Source organism: Homarus americanus, unplaced genomic scaffold, assembly GCF_018991925.1.
Source record: "Homarus americanus isolate GMGI-L3 unplaced genomic scaffold, GMGI_Hamer_2.0 scaffold58148, whole genome shotgun sequence".
NCBI classification, from domain to species: Eukaryota; Metazoa; Arthropoda; class Malacostraca; order Decapoda; family Nephropidae; genus Homarus; species Homarus americanus.
In genome coordinates this window covers 9,241-14,536 of record NW_024735025.1, presented here as the reverse complement: position 1 = coordinate 14,536, position 5,296 = coordinate 9,241, and the positions used below count along the sequence as shown (strand labels likewise).

The 5,296-nt window shown below is 54.3% G+C and overlaps 2 non-coding genes across 2 annotated transcripts; both read right to left on the bottom strand.

Moving 5' to 3' along the window:
* Positions 1-2,596: 2,596 nt before the first annotated feature.
* On the bottom strand, positions 2,597-2,760 carry LOC121870750. Its single transcript, XR_006089770.1, has one exon. It is a non-coding gene; the product is annotated as a 5.8S ribosomal RNA (ribosomal RNA).
* A 405-nt stretch (positions 2,761-3,165) lies between these two features.
* On the bottom strand, positions 3,166-5,013 carry LOC121870751. Its single transcript, XR_006089771.1, has one exon. It is a non-coding gene; the product is annotated as a small subunit ribosomal RNA (ribosomal RNA).
* Between the last annotated feature and the right edge of the window lie 283 nt (positions 5,014-5,296).

Below are 5,296 nucleotides of genomic sequence, written 5' to 3'. Positions count from 1 at the left end.
AGTCGCCGGAGCTTCATCCCTACAAGCAAGCTCGGCATCTCACCCATTTAAAGTTTGAGAATAGGTTGAGGACGTTTCGTCCCCAAGACCTCTAATCATTCGCTTTACCGGATGAAATTCACCCTGCGAGTTCCAGCTATCCTGAGGGAAACTTCGGAGGGAACCAGCTACTAGATGATTCGATTAGTCTTTCGCCCCTATACCCAGCTCCGACGATCGATTTGCACGTCAGAATCGCTACGGACCTCCACCAGAGTTTCCTCTGGCTTCATCCTGGCCAGGCATAGTTCACCATCTTTCGGGTCCCAACATATATGCTCATGGTACTTGCCGACTGCCCGCGAGCCTGCCCCGGTGCGCCTCCGCCGTTTACCGACGGCCCGCTTCCGGGGACGGACAGCACCGCCGCGTCTTGGCAAGTCCCGGCTTCCGCGCCTCCCCATGCGAGGGAAATTAAACTTCGACCATCGCCCCTGACGACCTCCACCACACGCAACGTCCAGAGATCGGGGAGATCTCACCCGCTTTGTCGCGGGCGGCGACGCGAGGCAGCCGGGTCAGGATCGCCCAAGACGCACCGAGAGCCTGTTAAGCAGTTGCCCGGCGCCTGGCCACTTTCATTTCGCCTTTTGGGTTTAGTGAGCCCATTGGATTTGCACACATGTTAGACTCCTTGGTCCGTGTTTAAGACGGGTCGGGTGATCACCGACCTTGCACACCGCCAGAAGTAAAACCGCCGCCACGGCTGCGGCAAGCTCTTCCGACGACCGTCGCAGGGCAGCGCCAGGACACCGTGGTTCCTCTCGTCGCGCGGGTCTCCCCCCCAGACGAGCTGAGAGAGAGTCGGCGGCGAGGTACCAGTCCGACCCGGCCTTCGACGTCCCCGGCAACGGGTCGCGGTGACCTACTACGAGGCGAAATACGCCCGCCGACGCCAGCGTGAGTGGGGGCGCGCCTAAACATTTTTGGGTCGCTCAATTACAACACCCCACCCAGCCGACAGCCGACGAGCTGAATCCCCTCAGTTCGACCTTCGAGTTTCCACCCGTTTGGCTCTTAACGGTTTCACGTACTCTTGAACTCTCTCTTCAAAGTTCTTTTCAACTTTCCCTCACGGTACTTGTTCGCTATCGGTCTCGTGGTCATATTTAGCCTTAGATGGAGTTTACCACCTGCTTTGGGCTGCACTTTCAAGCAACCCGACTCTACAGAGAGGCCCTTTCCGACCGTCCCATCTGTACCCTCACGGGCGCCGCCATACGGGCCTGTCACCCTCCATGGGCAGTGGCCGCTTTCAAGCTTGACTTAGACGGTATGGGACGGCGTGCTGGACCCTCTGAAACGCAACACCCCTCGTGCCCGAAGACATCGAGGTTATGCGCTGGGCTTTTCCCGGTTCAGTCGCCCTTACTAAGGGAATCCCTGTTGGTTTCTTTTCCTCCGCTTATTAATATGCTTAAATTTGGCGGGTAGCTCTCTCCTACTACGAGGTCGATCGTGGTCTCATCATCCTTAGGGGGAACAAGTTCCCCAACCACGAAGCGGAAGACGCTCTGCCACCGACTTTCTTCACCACCGACATTACCAGGCAGGAAGGTTTGAGGGGCTTGTCGCGGGGGTACCAGCGGCCATGGCGCCGGCACTCCCACCCCTGACTCCGTTCCTTCTCATTGAGTGGTAAATAGCCAATAGGAAAAGTGTTCCAGCAGAACATCTCTCGCAGAGTCATATACACACACAGTTTTAATGCATATACGCTCGTGTTCCGCCCTTACTCGGCCGCACCTTTGCCGCTTAAACTTTGACCTCTTTCCTCGTTCCCGCATGCCACAGCAGTGGCACTTGTTTATCCGGAGAAAGAGAGCGAGAGTCGCAGTATTAATTGGCGTGAGCGGCCTTTCCGGCTGCAGAACTAGTGCTCTATCCCGGCGAGCGCCGTTATGAGGCGCAACACCGTCTTTAACGCGTTTAGAGAGAACTCCCCCTGCCTCCCTCCCAGTCATGAGATAGACGTGGACTCGTGGCGAACTCTCAAAGAGAACGCCCACACCGCGTCTGACCGTGGGAGAGGGTGGAGGAGCGCGTGAGGAAGAGCACGGCGTCACCCAAGCATTCTCATCTCTCTGCCTGCACCACTACATGGTAGACTGCGGGCCCAGGCGCACTCATCAATTTAGGTTCCACTGCAATGCATGCCAAGCACTCTTTTCGAGGTGATAGACGAAATTCCGGCGGGGCTTACTTAAAAGATTTCCGACCCGGTTTCGTTTCCTCTTCGTGGGATGGAGTGCCTCTTAGAACATGTGCAGCATCAGCCATGAGCGGCCGACGGCCATTCGTGTCTCTGTGGACAGCAGGCAAAAGAGCGCCGCCTCCAGTTATTTGCGAGGGCGACAACTGTCGCTTTGTTGTGGTTGAATGTGGGTGCGCCAAGTCCATGGACTTGCTAGTGATAGGCTTGCTTGTTTTTAAGGGCACGCCTCGCGCAAGGCGCGGGCGATTAAACCCCAAGGCGGAAGCTCGGTTCGGGTTACCCTCGTGTCGGGGAGACAGTCAGCAGGCACCGAACTCGCAGCAACCGATGGATGTATATTTCCGACCCTCGTAGAGGAGTGGCGGCGACAAGCTCATATGGCTGCCGCCGCCGCAATATGCGTTCAACTTGTCGATGTATCTGGTATTCTTGCGATTCACATACCGACACGCAGTTTGCTGCGGTCTTCATCGACCCACGAGCCGAGTGATCCCCCGTTAAGAGTTGTGTATTTGCCATTTGGTCTTTTTGCGACTAACCATCACATGTCGAGTCTCAATGAAAGGGTTTGACAGACATAGCCCAAGTTTGTGGTTTGGGTTTGGCCGGACGGCTTGTTGTTGTTATTGTTGTTTGACACTTGAATTTCACTCTTTTTGGGTCAAGAGGCTTATTCGCCGGTAGTAAGGAACGGACGGGCAGCCGTCCAAAGCCCCGTCCGTCCTCCTCCTCCTCCGGTCTTCGCGCTCTCGCCCGAGTGTGGTCCACCTACAGCGTGGTGGTACCTATTTTTGGTGCGGGGGCCGGGATTGTCCTCTTTCGCTGCTGGAGTTGCCAGAACAGAGCCCGAGACCGCCCAAATCAGGAGAGTAGTAGTAGTTTTAAGAGCGCCCCGTTCTCTTTCTCTCTGTTAATGATCCTTCCGCAGGTTCACCTACGGAAACCTTGTTACGACTTTTACTTCCTCTAAATGATCAAGTTTGGACATCTTTCCGTCAGCTCGAGGCGACGACCCCAGAAAACCCTCGCGGGCAACGGGGCCGACAATCCAAGAGCGCCAGTCCGAAGGCCTCACTAAATCATTCAATCGGTAGTAGCGACGGGCGGTGTGTACAAAGGGCAGGGACGTAGTCAGCGCAAGCTGATGACTTGCACTTACTGGGAATTCCTCGTTCATGGGAAACAATTGCAAGCCCCAATCCCTATCAAGAAAGGCTTTGAACGGGTTACCCGCTCCTCTCGGAGGGGGAAAACTCGTTGATCCCTTCAGTGTAGCGCTGCGGCCCAGAACATCTAAGGGCATCACAGACCTGTTATTGCTCAATCTCGTGCGGCTAGAATTGCCGCTTATCCTCTAAGAAGAAGTTGCGAACTGGACACCATTTTCTGGAGATCCGTCGACTACTTAGTAGGCCAGAGTCTCGTCGTTATCGGAATTAACCAGACAAATCGCTCCACCAACTAAGAACGGCCATGCACCACCACCCACCGAATCGAGAAAGAGCTCTCAATCTGTCAATCCTTCCGGTGTCTGGGCCTGGTGAGGTTTCCGTGTTGAGTCAAATTAAGCCGCAGGCTCCACTCCTGGTGGTGCCCTTCCGTCAATTCCTTTAAGTTTCAGCTTTGCAACCATACTTCCCGAACCCAAAGACTTTGGTTTCCGGAAGCTGCCCGCCGGGTCATGGGAATAACGCCGGCGGATCGCTAGTTGGCATCGTTTATGGTTAGAACTAGGGCGGTATCTGATCGCCTTCGAACCTCTAACTTTCGTTCTTGATTAATGAAAACATCCTTGGCAAATGCTTTGCAGTAGTTCGTCTTGCGACGGTCCAAGAATTTCACCTCTAGCGTCGCAATACGAATGCCCCGCCTGTTCCGATTAGTCATTACCTCTGGTTCCGAAAACCAACAAAATAGAACCGAGGTCCTATTCCATTATTCCATGCATCACCATTCGGGCCATTCAAATAGCCTGCTCTGAGCACTCTAATTTTTTCAAAGTAAACTCTCCGGCCACTGACACTCGACAAAGAGCATCCGTGCGAGGCGGGCGGTTGTTCGAGCGTGACAGTAAACACCGGCGGTGCACCGTCAGTCCGGAACTGAGATCCAACTACGAGCTTTTTAACCGCAACAACTTTAATATACGCTATTGGAGCTGGAATTACCGCGGCTGCTGGCACCAGACTTGCCCTCCAATGGATACTCGTTAAAGGATTTAAAGTGTACTCATTCCGATTGCGAGGCCTCGGATGAGACTCACATCGTTATTTTTCGTCACTACCTCCCCGTGCCGGGAGTGGGTAATTTGCGTGCCTGCTGCCTTCCTTAGATGTGGTAGCCGTTTCTCAGGCTCCCTCTCCGGAATCGAACCCTGATTCCCCGTTACCCGTTATAGCCATTGTAGGCGCATAACCTACAATCGAAAGCTGATAAGGCAGACACTTGAAAGAAGCGGCGCCGGTGCGGAGACCGTGCGCTCAGCCCGAAGTTATTCAGATTCACCACAGGTGGGTTACGGACCGGGGCCCGACCAGTTTTGAACTAATAAAAGCGCTCTTCCCTTGCGGTCAGAGACCAATTGCATGTATTAGCTCTAGAATTGCCACAGTTATCCAAGTAAGTGGGTTTACAGATCCAATGAAACATAGCTGATTTAATGAGCCATTCGCGGTTTCGCCTTAAATCGGCTTGTACTTACACATGCATGGCTTAATCTTTGAGACAAGCATATGACTACTGGCAGGATCAACCAGGTAGCTGCTGCTGTTGGCGGCGCCTATCACGGCGGCCAAAATAGTGAGATTGAGAGAGAGGCAGAAGACATTGGGCGAGGGACCGCACGTTGGCCTTAGAGAAATAGCAAACCAGATGATCAGATCTAACTGCACCTTCTCTTGCTATCCTCGGCGCCGGCAGCGCCACCGTGTGTGCCAATCTCCTCCCTTATCCGCTCCTCTTTGCCCCAGCTCCAGCGAGGCAGCCGACATTGGGCGAGGGACCGCACGTTGGCGAATCTCCTCCCTTATCCGCTCCTCTTCT